General features: G+C 50.7%; 1 long non-coding RNA gene across 2 annotated transcripts in view; it reads right to left on the minus strand.

Moving 5' to 3' along the window:
• Positions 1-670: 670 nt before the first annotated feature.
• The window catches only part of LOC127598982 (uncharacterized), a 48,550-nt gene continuing 35,815 nt past the window's right edge, over positions 671-13,405 (minus strand). For both annotated transcript variants that reach the window (XR_007961974.1, XR_007961975.1), the window contains exon 2: positions 671-779. This is a non-coding gene — a long non-coding RNA (uncharacterized LOC127598982). The remainder of the gene's footprint in view (positions 780-13,405) is intronic.

Consider the following 13,405-nt stretch of genomic DNA (forward strand, 5'->3'; position numbering starts at 1 on the left):
ATCAATCCTGTGTTCTTCCATCACGCTTTGGTTTGGGGCCGCCACTAAAAAAGGACAAAATCCGACTTCACCGGACAGTTAGGACGGCGGGAAAAAATAATTGGCACTACCCTACCCACTCTTGAGGACTTGCACACTGCAAGAATCAAGACAAGGGCACCCCCCGCACCCTGCCCACCACCTCTTCCAGCTACTCCCCTCAGTCAGGCGCTACAGATCCATGCGCACCAAAGCTAGCAGACACTTAAACAGCTTCTTCCCTCTAGCCATTAACTCCCTAAACAGTCACCGACGTAGTCACTCTTCTTGTACTACAAATACTGCTACTGGTCACTCTAAAATGGTTCAATGATTTTCTGCACCAACTGTACAAACTGTCATCGTATTGTATTCTACCACTGATCACTTTAGCTCTGCTTGATACTTTTGCACATTTTCTCACTTACATTACGAAATGTCTTCCATTCATTCATTCATCCTCCGTACCGCTTGATCCTCACTAGGGTCGCGGGGGGTGCTGGAGCCTATCCCAGCTGTCTTCGGGCAGTAGGCGGGGGACACCCTGAATCGGTTGCCAGCCAATCGCAGGGCACACATAGACGAACAACCATCCACGCTCACACTCACACCTAGGGACAATTTAGAGTGTTCAATCAGCCTGCCACGCATGTTTTTGGAATGTGGGAGGAAACCGGAGCACCCGGGGAAAACCCACGCAGGCCCGGGGAGAACATGCAAACTCCACACAGGGAGGCCGGAGCTGGAATCGAACCCGGTACCTCTGCACTGTGAAGCCGACGTGCTAACCACTGGACTATTACGAAATGTCCTTGCATACCTATTTTGTCATGTCCTTGTTTACGATGATACTAATGCAGCGTGTTATACCGGAGACAAATTCCTTATGTGTTCTCCATACTTGGCCAATAAAGATGATTCTGATTCTGATTTCCTTACTTGATGTGAGCGCGTGTGTATTTGGTATCGGCAAAATACAGTAAATCCCCCAAGAAGCTCCAGTACAGGTCAGTGACAGGCACCCAACCCTAAATTTATGGCAACTTTATGGCAACTGCCTGTTTGAATTCAACATTCTCGAAAGAGTCAAAGTGATGAAATGAAAAGGCACACCTATTGAGATCAACATACATATGCGATATACCGAGAGGCCCGTCACTCAGCACATCACATCAGCATCCCGGGCCGTCGCCGTCTCCGCCCCAAATTAAAACAAAGAGGGCCCAAAAGATATTTTCCAATTCAGCAGATGTCAGTCGTTTCATCTTGCGATTCAAATGAGTTCTGTGTTTTGTGTGAACAGATGTCCGTACCCCGCCTCCTTTATCAACATTAGCTGATTGGGTTTTAGCATGCAGCTTGCCGCGCCTCTGCCTCACAGGTACTAACGCACTAATCTGCCTCTGCACAGCTGTGCAGCCCGGTTGGAGGAGGGCGGAGTGGAGAGAAAGTAAGAGAGCGGCGGTAGAACGCACGCACGGGGAAGGGCTGCGAGGGATGGAGAAAACGATGAGGGCGGGGGGGTGTGGGGTGAGGAAAGAGAGCGAGAGGGAGGGTGAGATGGTGAGTGGCCCGGAGACAGGATGCAGATGAGACGCGGAGACAATTGGAGGAAAACAGATGCCAACAGAGAGAAGAAAACATACAATGGAAAGAGAGAGTGAGGCAAAACAAAAGGAGAAAAGTGCCAAAAGTAAAAACGAGATACTCGAGGTTTGTCACAATGCTCTTCGAAAACGTGCCCGTAACGTTTACAAGACGTGAAAACGGACAACGGGGCTTTGCAGACTGAAACACCTTTCAACAAGACTTTGCGGAGATGTGACGAAGCAAATTTTTCTCGGGTGATCCAACGTTGATTTTGAACAGTCGGTCACGCCGACGCATTACTTGACGGGAACTTGTATGTCAGCGACAAAAAGTGACAGGCAGAACAATTCCATATCTTCCATTGTATCCGTGTATCAATCGGTATTTAAATATGTATGTGCTGTTGGTGTGGGTTCTTTTTTGAGGGGGGGCAGGTGGGGGGGTTCTGGTGATATGTCATGAAATGTTTCTTCCTTCCTGCCTTCCCATGTCACAGAGTCAACAAAGTGAGATGAAAGAAAAGAAAAGCAAAAGTAATAATGTGAAGAAGAACGGAAAATTCATTAATTCATTCATTCATTCATTCATCTTCCGAGCCGCTTGATCCTCACTAGGGTCGCGGGGGGTGCTGGAGCCTATCCCAGCTGTCTCCGGGCAGTAGGCGGGGGACACCCTGAATCGGTTGCCAGCCAATCGCAGGGCACACAGAAACGAACAACCATTCGCACTCACACTCACACCTCGGGACAATTTAGAGTGTTCAATCAGCCTGCCACGCATGTTTTTGGAATGTGGGAGGAAACCGGAGCACCCGGAGAAAACCCACGCAGGCCCGGGGAGAACATGCAAACTCCACACAGGGAGGCCGGAGCTGGAATCGAACCCGGTACCTCTGCACTGTGAAGCCGACGTGCTAACCACTGGTCTACCGGGCCGCCACGGCTCTTGTATTCACGGAATACACTTTAGCTGCCTCCCCCAGCCTTCCCCGTAGCCCGAATTCACTGCCCCCCCCCCCTCCTAGCGGGTGCAGAGGTGCTCTTTGTGCGCCGACGGGCTTCTGGTGTCAGTGCTGCAAACAGGTGCGCGGACAGAAAGAGTCCCGTTGTTGTGGCACCGCGCCGAGGTAAACAAGCGCGCCAGAGGTCTTTGGCGCAAACGCGGCACTCGCCCACGCGGACGAAAACATACGCGCGGCTTCACCCGCGCTACACACGAAAACATCCGACAGTTCAGGTTCAGAGGAGTCGATTGCACAGAGTGGATTTCAAGACAGCGAGGAGAAGCACACAAAGCTGCATTAAAAACGCCGCGCGACACGCTAGCGCACCTGCGTGCCCGCGTGCGTGACCTTTGACACACCTTTGGGAAATAACTTCCCGCAAAGGCTTGGCATGGAATACTGTCGTTGAGTGTGAATAAAATCACAAACTCCCGACGCTGTTTTTGTCGCCGTGAGTCAAGTATGTGTCCTGTAGCGGGCGAGATGTACAGTTGAAGCTGTTTTCAACGCACCTCGTTTATACGTTTTCGCCCCCTGTAAATGTTCTCATTTCAAAGTCCAGATTTCACATTTTTGCCATTTGCCGATTTTGCTTACAAGGAACTCCTTGGTAGTGTACGACCGGATTTGAGTGAAAAGGAATTCGTTACGGGAAGCTAAATTCCGCCGCTACCTTGCTAGTGAACAAAATGTGCCTTGCGGGATTCGCTATTGGTCGACTCGTACGTTGTCGGACTTCTGGAGGCACTGTGGAAGGCTTGGTATTTTATTTATTTTTATTTTTATTTTTATTTTTTTTTACATTTATTTTTGCTGTTAATTTTCCGTTCGGTAGTCCAGTGGTTAGCACGTCGGCTTCACAGTGCAGAGGTACCGGGTTCGATTCCAGCTCCGGCCTCCCTGTGTGGAGTTTGCATGTTCTCCCCGGGCCTGCGTGGGTTTTCTCCGGGTGCTCCGGTTTCCTCCCACATTCCAAAAACATGCGTGGCAGGTTGATTTAACACTCTAAATTGTCCCTAGGTGTGAGTGTGAGTGCGAATGGTTGTTCGTTTCTGTGTGCCCTGCGATTGGCTGGCAACCGATTCAGGGTGTCCCCCGCCTACTGCCCGAAGACAGCTGGGATAGGCTCAAGCACCCCCCGCGACCCTCGTGAGGATCAAGCGGCTCGGAGGATGAATGAACGAATGAATGTTGTGAATGAGTGAGAGATGGTGGAGGGCTGATGAAAAGCAAGATGGTGAATGTGCCCCCCCCCAACCCCCCTCCCCGGTTACGTATGGAGCTTGGGTGCGATACCCCCTTGCGTCACTCTTCCCCCACACCGGGAGCTGATCGGGTGCGCTCAGCTTGTGAGCTCATTAAAAAGCAGCCATTATTCCGACATTTGCACGCATCACATGCAAAAACTAATTTACTTGTAAGAAATTAAAAGTTCATTTTAATTGAGCTCGCGCTGCAGTATGCAAATGAGGAGTACATAATGTACACCGGTGCGGAGCCGCCGACACAGTTGTATGGACGACGCGCTGGAAATGGACTTAACCCTTTTTCACCGCAACTCAGTGAATGTGCGCCGTTTAAAATGCACGATGCGCTACGCTAGCAAAAATGCTAACCGAGACCAGTGACCAGGTTGTCTTTTATCCAAGTCTTGATTATAAAAGTACGATACATTTACATCCAAAATGTTTCATAAACCATCTTATTCAGTACTAATTCGGAGCTCGTCCTCATTACCCTGAAAAAAAAAAAGTGTTTGATGAATCTACTCTGTTTTATTTCATCAAGCGGTGGCACAAAATAAAACCATCTGGATCTCGATACATTTTTAGACATGGTACCTCGACTAGATCTATATCTATATCTATATCTAGATCTATATCATCTATATCAGAATAATCTCTCCGAATCATGATTTCTTTCTTTTTTAATTTTTACACTTTCGTGGTTTTCATACTCTTAAAGTTACTCTTGTACTAGTCCGAGTAAAGCTAAAGCTAAAGTAGCTTTCCGCGGCATCAGCATTTTCCATTACGATCGATTAGCTGTCCACAACCTTGCAGTTGGATCGTCCGACTCGATGCTAAGTCAGCGGCGAGCGCGCGGCGCGCGCGACGCATGCCGCCGCGTACGCCCGCGAAGGGCAGGTGAGCTTGGCACTCGAGCGGCCCGACGGCTTGGCAAAGGCGATGGCGCTATCGAGCGGAATGAGAGGAGGGCACGCTGTTAGCTGGCGCGTGCGGGCCCTTAATGAGCAAAGTGTTGATTTGGCGCAGATCCTAATAGGATCAAAGCTGTCATTTGGCTCCCCCAATGGCTGACAGGAGGCCAGGCCTGGCACAGCACCAAGAAGGAAGGGAAACGACATCACGCTCGCAAGCTACGTAGGTACCGGGTGGCAACCTTTTTTTTTTTTCTAGCTCACACGGTATTTTTTTTTTTTTGCCGGCGTCGCTGCTTTTCACTGTCATTCCATTGCCTTTCAAGACATATCACATATTCATTCATTCATTCATCTTCCGAGCCGCTTGATCCTCACTAGGGTCGCGGGGGGTGCTGGAGCCTATCCCAGCTGTCTTCGGGCAGTAGGCGGGGGACACCCTGAATTGGTTGCCAGCCAATCGCAGGGCACACAGAGACGAACAACCATTCGCACTCACACTCACACCTCGGGACAATTTAGAGTGTTCAATCAGCCTGCCACGCATGTTTTTGGAATGTGGGAGGAAACCGGAGCACCCGGAGAAAACCCACGCAGGCCCGGGGAGAACATGCAAAGTCCACACAGGGAGGCCGGAGCTGGAATCGAACCCGGTACCTCTGCACCGTGAAGCCGACGTGCTAACCACTGGACTACCGGGCCGCCCCAGGGCACACTTATATGAACAAAAATTCATACTCACACTCACAATCCCACCTCGGGACAATTTTGAGTGTTCCATTAACTGAACGTGGATGTTTTTGGAATGTGGGAGGAAACCGGAGCACCCGGAGAAAACCCACGCAGGCCCGGGGAGAACATGCAAACTCCACACAGGGAGGCCGGAGCTGGAATCGAACCCGGTACCTCTGCACTGTGAAGCCCACGTGCTAACCACTGGACTACCGGGCCGCCCTACATATCACATACAAACATGCAAATCATCTCATGAAGCTCCACCTCATTATTGAGCTGTACGTCGGGAAGGAGATGGGATGATGGGTCACGTTTGTCTGCGCAAGTGGGTATTGCGGGAAGTGCCTCAAGGCCGTAAATGACTAACAAAGTGAAATCGCAGACAGTAAGGGCAATAGGAGCAATGAATGTCGATGATATTGGAATGCTCTAAGGAGCCTCTAAGCTGACTTGGGCTCATTGAGGACAATGATTTATTGCGCGGGAGTAAGTGGGGTTTATTTTGGCTTGGGAGAGCCGCGTGCCCCCAAGGCTGATGATGGATGAGCGCACGCACACACACACACATGAACATGCAAGCATTTTGAACAACTTAAAAAGGTGAATGTTGGTATGCTAGAAAAATGTGTCCAAACACAAAAGAGGAACAAGAAAAAAAATGGAGGAAAATATTCTGAAAACAACAACTCTCATTTGCCTGATTCAATTATAATGCAAATCAATCAATCAATACAATCATTTTCTGAACCGCTTAATCCTCACTAGGGTCGCGGGGGGTGCTGGAGCCCATTCCAGCCGTCTCCGGGCAGTAGGCGGGGGAGACCCTGAATCGGTTGCCAGCCAATCACAGGGCACACATAGACGAACAACCATTCGCACTCACATTCACACCTAGGGACAATTTAGAGTGTTCAATCAGCCTGCCACGCATATTTTTGGAATGTGGGAGGAAGCCGGAGCACCCGGAGAAAACCCACGCAGGCCCGGGGAGAACATGCAAACTGCACACAGGGAGGCCGGAGCTGGAATCGAACCCGGTACCTCTGCACCGTGAAGCCGACGTGCTAACCACTGGACTACCGGGCCGCCCTATAATGCAAATGTTATTGTTTTTTTTTTTGTATTATTACTTGCCTCATTCTCTTCATCCCGTGTGCTTCCTACACTTTTTCGCCTTGCGCCCAACCCGCCGTCCCCCCCCCCCCCCCCTCTCTCTTGCCCCCCTCCATCCCTTTGTCTCAAAATTAGTGAAGCAGAGTGCTCGGGCGGCTAATTACGTATTCAAATGAAAGAGGCTTGTTAATGTTGCACTGGGGAGAGGCAAGATGATTGGGAGAGGGTGATGGAATTGAAATGAGTGCCGGGGAGTCGCTCAGGCGGCGGCGGCGGCGGCGGGGCAGGCTGTGGTGGTGGTGGAAGAGGCGGCGGTGCATCTGGAACTAGCCGAGCGCATCCTGGCAGATGTCACCTCCCATGGGGTGATTGGAAGACAGGGTGGGTGAGACAGAGTGAGTGTGTGGGTGGGGTAAGAGGGGGAGAAACGAAGCGGGAGGTGCGGAAGGGGGGGGAGTACGGTCAGACGGGGAGGCGGGGAGGCGGGGGGTGCGCACGTCGCAATGACAGGATGGGTGGCGGGCGTGGGGAGGGGAAGGCAGCGGCGGAGGGGGGGTGGTGATGTAAAGGAGGGATGATGGGGAGGAGGGGGGGGGGGGGAAATATGGCTTTGTTTCAACAGAGGACACACAAAGAAGAGAAATTGGACGGTTAATTTAGCACGGCAGAGAAGGAGAAAAAAATATGAGCTAATGAGCATGTTGTTTTAGTCCCTTTGTGACACACCACTTGCGCAATCTGATGGGAGTCCATTTTGAGTCGTTGCCCCAAAAACAGGTCCTCATTTTCAGCTTTGATTGACACCGTCGGTGTGGTGAGTTTTTTTATTTTCTTCGACTTTTCGTCGCCTTAGAACGGCCCCGCGTCATCGTGAGAGCTGTGTCTAATAAACTGACTCTTGAATGAGGCAAACGCAATATGATGGAGCTGCTCTCAGGATAATTCAGTGCAGTTCTACACCGCTGCTCTGCAACGCCATCCGTCAATCAACTTCAAACTTCCCCCAGTGCAGCGAGAACTTGCAATTTAGCTCTTGTGTTGTAAACTAGGACGGCCCGGTAGTTCAGTGGTTAGCACGTCGGCTTCACAGTGCAGAGGTGCCGGGTTCGATTCCAGCTCCGGCCTCCCTGTGTGGAGTTTGCATGTTGTCCCCGGGCCTGCGTGGGTTTTCTCCGGGTGCTCCGGCTTCCTCCCACATTCCAAAAACATGCGTGGCAGGCTGGTTGAACACTCTAAAAAAATGTCCCTAGGTGTGAGTGTGCGTGCGAATGGTTGTTCGTTTCTGTGTGCCCTGCGATTGGCTGGCAACCGATTCAGGGTGTCCCCCTGCCTACTGCCCGAAGACAGCTGGGTATAGGCTCCAGCACCCCCTGCGACCCTAGTGAGGATCAAGCGGTACGGAAGATGAATGAATGAATACTTAAATGAAGACGGCCCGGTAGTCCAGTGGTTAGCACGTCGGCTTCACAGTGCAGAGGTACCGGGTTCGATTCCAGCTCCGGCCTCCCTGTGTGGAGTTTGCATGTTCTCCCCGGGCCTGCGTGGGTTTTCTCCGGGTGCTCCGGTTTCCTCCCACATTCCAAAAACATGCGTGGCAGGCTGATTGGACGCTCTAAATTGTCCCTAGGTGTGAGTGTGAGCGTGGATGGTTGTTCGTCTCTGTGTGCCCTGCGATTGGCTGGCAACCGATTCAGGGTGCCCCCCGCCTACTGCCCGAAGACAGCTGGGATAGGCTCCAGCACCCCCCGCGACCCTAGTGAGGATCCAGCGGTATGGAGGATGAATGAATGAATGAATGAAAGGTCAATATATATCCAGTCATCCATCCATTTTCTAATCCGCTTATCCTCATAAGGGTCGCGGGCGAGCTGGAGCCTTACCCAGCAGTCTTCGGCCAGTAAGCGGGTTCCACCCTGAACTGGTTGCCAGCCAATCACAGGGGCTTACATTCGCACCTTGGGTAAATTTTGGGTGTTCCATCAGCCTGCCTCGTGTGTTTTTGCAATGTGGGAGGAAACCGGAGTACCCTGAGAAAACCCACGCAGGCCAGAGCCGGAATGGAACCCTGCACCTGTGAACTGTGAGGACGACGTGCTAACCAGTCGACCACCGTGCCACCTTGAATGTATATGACGTTGATTGCTGCCATGTTTCCAAGTTTTTGTTTTGTCGACCCCCCCCCCCCCTCTGAGATACCCCTGGCCACCCCATTCCCAGGATAAAATTCTAGCTGCGCCACTGCTTGCGTGCTCTCTCTTTCTTTTCCTTTGCAGCCCTTTTTTTATGTATGCGTGTGAGCCTATCAGCATCGAGCATCTCGGTCCAGGTAGACTTTGCACCAATCGCTCAATGTTCACGGCCATTGCTGGAATCCACAAGATAGTAACCCTCGGGATCCTCCGTGGGCGTAGCTTATCGGGAGTCTAGGTCAACTAGGCCAGTTAATAATGCTGTTATCGCACAGGCAAGGGGGGGAAAGGAGGCACAGGGGAAGGGGAATAAAGTAGCCAAAAAAGGGGTTGAGAAGGGAGGGGGGGGGGGGGGGGGGAGAAACCATGGGAAGGAGATCCATTTGGAGAAAGACGACCAGTTTTCATCCATGCATTTGGTGAGTAGGAGGAGGGGGGGGGGGGGGGGTTGGTGGATACTTGGAGTGTGCCCCCCCCCCCCCTGCACGTTAAATGTATTTCATTGAATGCTGCAGGTCACGTTCAATGTCGGTATAGACCGAATCCTCCTTTCAGCCCTCAGACAAAATAATATTTGTTTGCCATTTCCCCCAGATTTAAGTCTAAACAGAACATTTGAATAAAACATTTCTTGTTTGTGTGCCAGTGCGTTAGTTTTTACACAGCAGAAAATAGATCTCAGCAGTCGGTAAGCGGAGGCAAAACGCCCGTTCCTGAAGGCGCAATTGCGAAGAGATGAAAGAGTAACAAGGCTTGCTATCTCTGGTGTTAAAAATAAAACAAAGACACGCTGATTTTTGGGGCTTGTGGATTAGAATGGGGGGTGGGGGGAATAAAAGTGCTTCAAAAAAAAATGTTGTGTATATCTCCTCCCAGTGATCCCTCACATTGAGACAAACCTCATAAGATATGCTTGTAGTGTTGAGAAGAAGGCATGCTCCGCAGAACAAATGGTGTTAATTTGCCGCGCCTCTCTGAAGCTGCACATTAGAGAGAAGCCTTTAGGGATGAGGGAGGGAGTTGGAGATGTAGGGTTGAGGGGTATAGTGTTGGGGGGGGGGGCAGGCTCGGCGGGCAGAGGATGGAGGGAGGAGGAGGCAGCAGCTGTGCTGGAATTAATGTCTGCATGCCAAATTAGAACCACCATGCATCTCCGTCAGAAAAAAAGGGGGGGGGGATTGAGGTAAAGTAGAAGAAAAGGTGTCTATGTGATAGAGCGAAAGAGAGAGAGATCCAGATGTTGTCGTGATGAGTCTTGACAGAAAAATCTTTGCAGCTGGACAGGTAAGGGCCACCAGTCCCCAGTGGGTGCAGCCGAGAGATGGAGCATACATTGCATTATCGGGCGGCGGATCAATAATGAGCGTGCAGGCTCTCCCTAATGATGGCTGCAGGCCACAGGGCAGGAGGCCTCAGGGCAGCGAGCTGGCAGGACGGCCCTTATGAATACAGGATCAGACCGGAGCTAAGTGTGCGCGCGTGTGTGTGTGTGTGTGCGCGCTGGATGCAGGTCGAGTGCATTTGTGAGCATGTGTGAGCGCCCGTATGTGTGAGAAGTATGTCAGATGAAGGACACAGAGAGCAGATGGCAAGTTGGAACTGTGTAAGCACCTCTTTTCCTCTCTCCCCTGTACATCATTCAGCACTAGACTTTCCCCTCTGCTCTTCACCCTGTCCAGTAGCTTGCAAAAAGCGGAGCTCACGCTCACAAGGAACTGCTTATGCTCTACTGTTTTAGACAACTGAAGGTTTTTTTTTTTGTTCCACGTTGGTCCGATATGGGGCGGCCTGGTGTTCCAGTGGTTAGCACGTCGGCTTCACAGTGCAGAGGTACCGGGTTTGATTCCAGCTCTGGCCTCCGTGTGTGGAGTTTGCATGTTCTCCCCGGGCCTGCGTGGGTTTTCTCCGGGTGCTCCGGTTTCCTCCCACATTCCAAAAAACATGCATGGCAGGCTGATTGGACGCTCTAAATTGTCCCGAGGTGTGCTAACCACTGGACTACTGGGCCGCCCATATATTGACCTGTAATTCACAAAACATGTTGTTTCTCTTTAGAAATCACTCATATCCCGTCTCGCCATACGTTAATTTTCGACGCACACTATGAAAAAGATACGCTTACCGTTACTTCAAAATGTGTTTTTCCCACAAACGACCCAATATTCTTCAGGAGACGCACATCAACAATCTTTTATGTTCACCGTGAAGAACAGGAGCAAACATTCACAGAAAATAAGAGTACTCAAAAGTCAATTATCTAGCCTGGCACCTTGGGGGGAAGGGGGGGGGCAAGCCTATTTCAAGGGGGTGGGCAGCAGTGCCCCCTAGCCCCCCCCCCCCCACACTAGCTCCGCCAGTGCATGAAAGGCAGCCAAATGTGATGTTTAGTGAAAGTAATATTGAAGAATTGTATTAGTTGTTAATTAGCAAGTGATGAAAGCATTTTGATTAGCTTAAGTGGAAATAGTGTTTAATGTGGGCCAGAGAGTCGTCAGCTGTGTGCCTCAGCTGGGAGAGAGCTCCTTATACCCCAGGTGCATGCTGGGAGATTGAAGGAGGAGGGTGGCGGGCGGGGGGGGGGGGGGGGGCGGCAGGCAGAAACGAAACACGAGTCTTTTTATAAACACAAGCTGTTTTGTTGCCCGTTCTCAAAATGCGACACGGTGAAAAAAAAAAGGAAATACTGTTAAGTGTGTAAATGAGACAAGCATACAGTAGTAGGTAGACGAATTTGACAAATGGGGCCGCCGGAGCATCTGCTTGAAGGCAGAAAAGGGGAAGAAATAAGACGCGGCAGAAGAAGAAGGGAATCGAGAGCGCAAGGGATGAAGTGTTGCCGCACTTGGAAAGCTGCCTCCACATCTGCTCGTCCATGATGTCGGCGCCAGCCGTCAGCTGTCATTTTGGACCGCAGTCAAGTGGAGCAGAGGTACTGCCTGGCCCCGTGCCTCCGTGTGTACCCAGAAAGCTCATTTGTTTTTCCCATACATCGAATATGTCCTCCGTCTCTCAGCCCTGGTGTGCTCCGTTGACCCACCGGGTCGAGCGGGGAGGGGTGAGCCGTTACGTTTACCCTTTCACACGCAATCAGGCAAACACGGGCCTTGATTTCCACGCTTACTTTCCAGGCTTCCCGTGTCATTAATCGTTTGACCCCGCTCAAGCAATGCATCCGAAATGGACTTTGGTTCTCCGCCTCACCAAAAAGCTCGTCCATTGTAAAACAAAAAAAAAACAACAAGAAAAAACATGCCACTTGCAAACCCATCAAGATGCATTACTGGAGGACAATTACGCCAAAGAAAGAATTTAAGTGTCCCCCATTGCACCAGGCTGGGTTGTAAATAAATCTATTGCATTTAAGCACCACCATTAGGCTTCGCGGGCAAAAAAACATCGACATCCCTCTCACATCTGCCAAATGAAATGAGCGCACGAGAGAGGAGAGAGGGAGAGGGGTGGCGGTGGTGGTGGGGGGGGGGGGGTAAACAAGGGCAAATGAGAACTCAAAACAACCATAAAAAGGAAATAAAGATGACCGAGGAACATCAAAGTCCGATGACGTGTCACACTGATAGAAAAGAAAGAACGCAATGTTTCTTGGGAGAATACGGCAAAAAAAGTCGGAGCAAAACGGAGCAAACAAACCAACAAAAAACAAAATGAGGGGAAAATGTGAGAAGAAGATTTCGTATGTTTGGAACCTTTTTAATGCATTGTGCTGCCAGGCAGCATGTCGATGGAATACATAAATACATAAATAAAAAATAAAGAAATAAAGAAGCGAGCGGGTTCTGGTCTGTGTGGCGCGATGCTGTGCTGCTCCGTGGTGCCTGGTTGCCTATGAATATTCCATGAGGCAGTGAGTGGGGAAGTGTGCTGCCTGGAACATCTGGTCCGGTCCACAGGGACCCTTGTGGCGAGAAAGCTGCAACTTCAGGAAGAAAGAAAGGAAAAAAGCATAAAGGGGGGTGGTTGGGGTGGGGTAGCCAATAAAATGCAGGGGATAGAGGAGGGGGTTGCAGCAACAATCAGGAAGCCCGCATCATATGCTTGATTTGTTTAGCTAATTAGATTTTAAGACCAGTCGTCGTCGACGAAATGAATGAAGCAAAATAAGCCCCCCCCCCCCCCGCTTCAGACCATCGGCTTCCCGGGTTAGCTTTGAAGGCGAGACGTATTTCACAGTTGTAGCAACATGAAAATGACTGCGATGGAAGCATTTGTTTGCCCGCTCGTAAATTAGCATTCAAATGACTCAGAGCCCATTACGGAGATGTTTTGTCGAGATGCGGGGTGGGGGTGGGGGGGGTGGGGTGTTTGTCCATCGACGCGCAACCACAATGCTCGCAGTAACGTGCAAGGATTTATTCGATGGGAGTCAAAAAGGAATCCAAGAGAAAGGCCGGACATGAGAAGATTGTGGAGAGACAAGGTTGGAGGTGGAGGTGGAGGGGGGTGGGGGGGGTCCCAAGTATCAAGGCTAAAAGCAAAGCAAGGTGCACAATTGACCGTGGCCTTGTCACGACAATGTTGAAGAGTTGGTGCTCCTGAATAGTTTGAATAGTGACAGGCTCGCTTTCCGAATGCTTATGC

This window comes from Hippocampus zosterae, chromosome 4 (assembly GCF_025434085.1).
Source record: "Hippocampus zosterae strain Florida chromosome 4, ASM2543408v3, whole genome shotgun sequence".
NCBI lineage: Eukaryota > Metazoa > Chordata > Actinopteri > Syngnathiformes > Syngnathidae > Hippocampus > Hippocampus zosterae.